Source organism: Triticum urartu, chromosome 2A (assembly GCF_056163025.1).
Source record: "Triticum urartu cultivar PI428250 chromosome 2A, HENAU_Tu73, whole genome shotgun sequence".
In the NCBI taxonomy this organism is placed as follows: Eukaryota; Viridiplantae; Streptophyta; class Magnoliopsida; order Poales; family Poaceae; genus Triticum; species Triticum urartu.
In genome coordinates, this window is record NC_141874.1 from 526813384 (window position 1) to 526821493 (window position 8110).

Here is an 8110-nt window from a genome sequence, read left to right on the forward strand (position 1 = left end):
TGCCCTAGGGAGAGGTTTAGTCAACGGATCTGCTACATTCAGGTCCGTATGTACTTTACAAATCTCTATGTCTCCATCTTGAACATTTTCACGAATGGAGTTGAACCGACGCTTGATGTGCCTTGTCTTCTTGTGAAACCTGGGCTCCTTGGCAAGTGCAATAGCTCCAGTATTGTCACAAAAGAGTTTGGTTGGCCCCGACGCATTGGGTATGACTCCTAGGTCAGTGATGAACTCCTTCACCCATATTGCTTCATGTGCTGCCTCCGAGGCTGCCATGTACTCCGCTTCACATGTAGATCCCGCCACGACGCTCTGCTTGCAACTGCACCAGCTTACTGCCCCACCATTCAAAATATACACGTATCCGGTTTGTGACTTAGAGTCATCCAGATCTGTGTCGAAGCTAGCGTCGACGTAACCCTTTACGATGATCTCTTCGTCACCTCCATAAATGAGAAACATTTCCTTAGTCCTTTTCAGGTACTTCAGGATATTCTTGACCGCTGTCCAGTGTTCCTTGCCGGGATTACTTTGGTACCTTCCTACCAAACTTACGGCAAGGTTTACATCAGGTCTGGTACACAGCATGGCATACATAATAGAACCTATGGCTGAGGCATAGGGGATGACACTCATCTCTTCTATATCTTCTGCCGTGGTCGGACATTGAGCTGAGCTCAATTTCATACCTTGTAACACAGGCAAGAACCCCTTCTTAGACTGATCCATATTGAACTTCTTCAATATCTTATCAAGGTATGTGCTTTGTGAAAGACCTATGAGGCGTCTTGATCTATCTCTATAGATCTTGATGCCTAATACATAAGCAGCTTCTCCAAGGTCCTTCATTGAAAAACTCTTATTCAAGTAGGCCTTGATGCTGTCCAAGAGTTCTATATCATTTCCCATCAAAAGTATGTCATCTACATATAATATGAGAAATGCTACAGAGCTCCCACTCACTTTCTTGTAAATGCAAGCTTCTCCATAAGTCTGCGTAAACCCAAACGCTTTGATCATCTCATCAAAGCGAATGTTCCAACTCCGAGATGCTTGCACCAACCCATAAATCGAGCGTTGGAGCTTGCACACTTTGTCAGCATTCTTAGGATCGACAAAACCTTCCGGCTGCATCATATACAATTCTTCCTTAAGGAAACCATTAAGGAATGCCGTTTTGACGTCCATTTGCCATATCTCATAATCGTAAAATGCGGCAATTGCTAACATGATTTGGACGGACTTTAGCTTCGCTACCGGTGAGAAAGTCTCATCGTAGTCAACCCCTTGAACTTGTCGATAACCCTTAGCGACAAGCCGAGCTTTATAGATGGTCACATTACCATCCGCGTCTGTCTTCTTCTTAAAGATCCATTTATTTTCTATGGCTCGCCGTTCAACGGGCAAGTCAGTCAAAGTCCATACTTTGTTTTCATACATGGATCCTATCTCGGATTTCATGGCTTCTAGCCATTTGTCGGAATCCGGGCCCGCCATCGCTTCTTCATAGTTCGAAGGTTCACCGTTGTCTAACAACATGATTTCCAAGACAGGGTTGCCGTACCACTCTGGTGCGGAACGTGTCCTTGTGGACCTTCGAATTTCAGTAGGAGCTTGATCAGAAGTATCTTGATCATTATCATTAACTTCCTCTCTAGTCGGTGCAGGCACCTCAGGAACATTTTCTTGAGTTGCGCCATTTTCCGGTTCAAGAGGTAATACTTCATCAAGTTCTACTTTCCTCCCACTTACTTCTTTCAAGAGAAACTCTTTCTCTAGAAAGAATCCATTCTTGGCAACAAAGATCTTGCCTTCGGATCTGAGGTAGAAGGTATACCCAACAGTTTCTTTAGGGTATCCTATGAAGACGCATTTTTCCGACTTGGGTTCGAGCTTTTCAGGTTGAAGTTTCTTGACATAAGCATCGCATCCCCAAACTTTTAGAAACGACAGCTTAGGTTTCTTCCGAAACCATAATTCATACGGTGTCGTCTCAACGGATTTCGACGGAGCCCTATTTAAAGTGAATGCGGCAGTCTCTAAAGCATAGCCCCAAAAAGATAGCGGTAAATCGGTAAGAGACATCATAGACCGCACCATGTCTAATAAAGTGCGATTACGACGTTCGGACACACCATTACGCTGAGGTGTTCCAGGCGGCGTGAGTTGTGAAACTATTCCACATTTTCTTAAGTGTGTGCCAAATTCGTGACTCAAGTATTCTCCTCCACGATCTGATCGTAGAAACTTGATCTTCCTGTCACGTTGATTCTCAACCTCACTCTGAAATTCCTTGAACTTTTCAAAGGTTTCAGACTTGTGTTTCATTAAGTAGATATACCCATATCTACTCAAGTCATCAGTGAGGGTGAGAACATAACGATAGCCACCGCGAGCCTCAATACTCATTGGACCGCACACATCAGTATGTATGATTTCCAATAAGTTGGTTGCTCGCTCCATTGTTCCTGAGAACGGAGTCTTGGTCATTTTACCCATGAGGCATGGTTCGCACGTGTCAAATGATTCATAATCAAGACACTCTAAAAGTCCATCAGCATGGAGCTTCTTCATGCGTTTGACACCTATGTGACCAAGGCGGCAGTGCCACAAATATGTGAGACTATCATTATCAACCTTACATCTTTTGGTACTCACACTATGAATATGTGTAGCGTTACGCTCGAGATTCATTAAGAATAAACCATTCACCATAGGAGCATGACCATAAAACATATCTCTCATATAAATAGAACAACCATTATTCTCGGATTTAAATGAGTAGCCATCTCGAATTAAACGAGATCCCGATACAATGTTCATGCTCAAAGCTGGCACTAAATAACAATTATTAAGGTTTAAAACTAATCCCGAAGGCAAATATAGAGGTAGCGTGCCGACGGCGATCACATTGACCTTGGAACCATTCCCGACGCGCATCGTCACCTCGTCCTTTGCCAGTCTCCGCTTATTTCGCAGCCCCTGCTTTGAGTTACAAATGTGAGCAACTGCACCGGTATCAAATACCCAGGAGCTACTACGGGTACTAGTAAGGTACACATCAATTACATGTATATCATATATACCTTTTGTTTTGCCAGCCTTCTTGTCTGCTAAGTATTTGGGGCAGTTCCGCTTCCAGTGACCACTTCCCTTGCAATAAAAGCACTCAGTCTCGGGCTTGGGTCCATTCTTTGGCTTCTTCCCAGCAGCTTGCTTGCCGGGCGCGGCAACTCCCTTGCCGTCCTTCTTGAAGTTCTTTTTACCCTTGCCCTTCTTGAACTTAGTGGTTTTATTGACCATCAATACTTGATGTTCCTTCTTGACTTCTACCTCTGCTGATTTCAGCATTGCAAATACCTCAGGAATGGTCTTTTCCATCCCCTGCATATTGAAGTTCATCACAAAGCTCTTGTAGCTTGGTGGAAGCGACTGGAGGATTCTGTCAATGACCGCATCATCCGGGAGATTAACTCCCAGCTGAGTCAAGCGGTTATGTAACCCAGACATAGTGAGTATGTGCTCACTGACAGAACTATTTTCCTCTATCTTACAGCTAAAGAATTTGTCGGAGACTTCATATCTCTCGACCCGGGCATGAGCTTGAAAAACCATTTTCAGCTCTTCGAACATCTCATATGCTCCATGTCTCTCAAAACGCTTTTGGAGCCCCGGCTCTAAACTGTAAAGCATGCCGCACTGAATGAGGGAGTAGTCATCAGCACGTGTCTGCCAAGCGTTCATAACGTCTTGGTTCTGTGGGACAGGCGGGTCACCTAGCGGTGCTTGTAGGACATAATCTTTCTTGGCAGCTATGAGGATGATCCTCAGGTTCCAGACCCAGTCCGTATAGTTGCTGCCATCGTCTTTCAGCTTGGTTTTCTCTAGGAGCGCGTTGAAGTTGAGGACTACGTTGGCCATTTGATCTACAAGACATATTGTAAATATTTTAGACTAAGTTCATGATAATTAAGTTCATCTAATCAAATTATTCAATGAACTCCCACTTAGATAGACATCCCTCTTCTAGTCATCTAAGTATAACATGATCCGAGTCAACTAGGTCGTGTCCGATCATCACGTGAGACGGACTAGTCAACGCCGGTGAACATCTTCATGTTGATCGTATCTTCTATACGACTCATGCTCGACCTTTCGGTCTTCTGTGTTCCGAGGCCATGTCTGTACATGCTAGACTCGTCAAGTCAACCTAAGTGTTTGCATGTGTAAATCTGTCTTACACCCGTTGTATGTGAACGTTTGGATCAAACACCCGATCATCACGTGGTGCATTGAAACAACGAACTGTCGCAACAGTGCACAGTTAGGGGGAACACTTCTTGAAATTATTATGAGGGATCATCTTATTTACTACCGTCGTTCTAAGTAAACAAGATGCAAAACATGATAAACATCACATGCAATCAAATAATAAACGTGACATGATATGGCCAATATCACATAGCTCCTTTGATCTCCATCTTGGGGCTCCATGATCATCTTGTCACCGGCTTGACACCATGATCTCCATCATCATGATCTCCATCATCGTGTCTCCATGAAGTTGCTCGCCAACTATTACTTCTACTACTATGGCTAACGCGTTTAGCAATAAAGTAAAGTAATTTACATGGCGTTTCTCAATGACACGCAGGTCATACAAAAATAAAGACAACTCCTATGGCTCCTGCCGGTTGTCATACTCATCGACATGCAAGTCGTGATTCCTATTACAATAGCATGAACAACTCATACATCATATATAGATCATTCATCATTCATCACAACTTTGGCCATATCATATCACAAAGCACTTGCTGCAAAAACAAGTTAGACGTCCTCTAATTGTTGTTGCAAGTTTTACGTGGCTGAATTAGGGTTCTAACGTTTTCTTACCTACGTGAAAGCCACAACGTGATTTGTCAACTTCTATTTACCCTTCATAAGGACCCTTTTCATCGAATCCGCTCCAACTAAAGTAGGAGAGACAGACACCCGCCAGCCACCTTATGCAACTAGTGCATGTTAGTCGGTGGAACCGGTCTCACATAAGCATACGTGTAAGGTTGGTCCGGGCCGCTTCATCCCACAATACCGTTGAAGCAAGATAAGACTAGTAGCGGCAAGAAAGTTGACAACATCTACGCCCACAACAAATTGTGTTCTACTCGCGCAAGAAGAACTACGCATAGACCTAGCTCATGATGCCACTGTTGGGGAACGTTGCAGAAAACAAAAAATTTCCTATGGCTTCACCAAGATCCATCTATGAGTTCATCTAGCAACGAGTGATCGGATGCATCTACATACCTTTGTAGATCGCGAGCGGAAGCGTTCAAAGAACGGGGATGAGGTAGTCGAACACGACGTGATCCAAATCACCGGAGATCCTAGCACCGAATGGATGGTACCTCCGCGTTCAACACACGTACGGTCAGCGTAACGTCTCCTTCTTCTTGATCCAGCAAGGGGGAAGGAGAAGTTGATGAAGATCCAACAGCACGACGGCGTGGTGGTGGATGCAGGGCGTCACAGTAGCAGGGCTTCGCCTATACTACGAGAGAGAGATGTAACAGGGGAGAGGGAGGCGCCAAAAGGCTGAGGTATGATGTCCTCCATCTCCTCCACTATATATAGGGGTGTCTAAGGGGGGAGCCGGCCCTAGGAGATCCAATCTCCTAGGGGGGCGGCGGCCAAGGGGTGGGGGCTTGCCCCCCAAGCAAGGGGGCGCCCCCCTTTAGGGTTTCCCCAAAACCCTAGGCGCATGGGCCCTTTTGGGGCTGGTGCCCTTGGCCCATATAGGCCAAGGCGCACCCCTTACAGCCCATGTGGCCCCCGGGGCAGGTGGCCCCACCCGGTGGACCCCCAGGACCCTTCCGGTGGTCCCGGTACAATACCGGTGACCCCGAAACTTGTCCCGATGGCCGAAATAGCACTTCCTATATATAATTCTTTACCTCCGGACCATTCCGGAACTCCTCGTGACGTCCGGGATCTCATCCGGGACTCCGAACAACATTCGGGTTACTGCATATACATATCTTCACAACCCTAGCGTCACCGAACCTTAAGTGTGTAGACCCTACGGGTTCGGGAGACAGGCAGACATGACCGAGACGACTCTCCGGTCAATAACCAACGGCGGGATCTGCATACCCATGTTGGCTCCCACATGCTCCACGATGATCTCATTGGATGAACCACGATGTCAAGGATTCAAGCAACCCCGTATGCAATTCCCTTTGTCAATCGATATGTTACTTGCCCGAGATTCGATCGTCGGTATCCCAATACCTCGTTCAATCTCGTTACCGGCAAGTCACTTTACCCGTACCATAATGCATGATCCCGTGACCAGACACTTGGTTACTTTGAGCTCATTATGATGATGCATTACTGAGTGGGCCCAGTGATACCTCTCCGTCATACGGAGTGACAAATCCCAGTCTTGATCCGTGTCAACCCAACAGATACTTTCTGAGATACCCGTAGTCTACCTTTATAGTCACCCAGTTACGTTGTGACGTTTGGTATACCCAAAGCACTCCTACGGTATCTGGGAGTTACATGATCTCATGGTCTAAGGAAAAGATACTTGACATTGGAAAAACTCTAGCAAACGAACTATACGATCTTTATGCTATGTTTAGGATTGGGTCTTGTCCATCACATCATTCTCCTAATGATGTGATCTCGTTATCAATGACATCCAATGTCCATAGTCAGGAAACCATGACTATCTGTTGATCAACGAGCTAGTCAACTAGAGGCTTACTAGGGACATGTTGGTGTTTGTTATTCACACATGTATTACGATTTCCGGATAACACAATTATAGCATGAATAAAGACAATTATCATGAACAAGGAAATATAATAATAATGCTTTTATTATTGCCTCTAGGGCATATTTCCAACATAAGGATATCGGGCAACTTCGCACCAGGGGCTCCCCCAATTTGGAGCTTCGTTGGCCGTTAGATCCTGGTGAAATTGTTCTTCAGTCATCTCGTTCGTTCGATTTTCATTGATCGTTTTCATTGTGTGGTTGTTTTTCCTCGATCAATGATAGATGGGCTCGTGCCATGTGCACGTTGGCTGGGTGAAGCATTCAGTGTTGGGGAACGCAGTAATTTCAAAAAAAATCCTACGCACACGCAAGATCATGGTGATGCATAGCAACGAGTGGGGAGAGTGTTGTCCATGTACCCTCGTAGACTGAAAGCGGAAGCGTTAGCACAACGCGGTTGATGTAGTCGTACGTCTTCACGATCCGACCGATCAAGTACCGAACGTACGGCACCTCCGAGTTCAGCACACGTTCTACCCGATGACGTCCCTCGAACTCCGATCCAGCCGAGTGTTGAGGGAGAGTTTCGTCAGCACGACGGCGTGGTGACGATGTTGATGTTCTACCGATGCAGGGCTTCGCCTAAGCACCGCTCCAGTATTATCGAGGTGGACTATGGTGGAGGGGGGCACCGCACACGGCTAAGAGATCAATGATCAATTATTGTATCTATGGGGTGCCCCCTGCCCCCGTATATAAAGGAGCAAGGGGGTGCGGCCAGCCATAGGAGGAGGCGCGCCGGAGGACCCCTCCTTTTTCCTAGTTGGATTAGGACTTGGGGGGAAGGAGGAGAGAGGGGAAAGGAAAGGGGGGCGTCCCCCCCCCTCCTTGTCCAATTCGGACTTGAGGGGGAGGGGCGCGCGGCTGCCCCTTGGCCGCCTCTCCTCTTCCTCCACTTGGGCCCATAAGGCCCAATAGCCTCCGGGGGGTTCTGGTAACCCCTCCGGTACTCCGGTAAAATCACTATTTCACCCGGAACACTTCCGATATCCAAACATAGGCTTCCAATATATCAATCTTCATGTCTCGACCATTTTAAGACTCCTCATCATGTCCGTGATCACATCCGGGACTCCGAACAACCTTCGATACATCAAAACACATAAACTCATAATAAAACTGTCATCGCAACGTTAAGCGTGCGGACCCTACGGGTTCGAGAACTATGTAGACATGACCGAGACACGTCTCCGGTCAATAAATAATAGCGGAACCTGGATGCTCATATTGGCTCCTACATATTCTATGAAGATCTTTA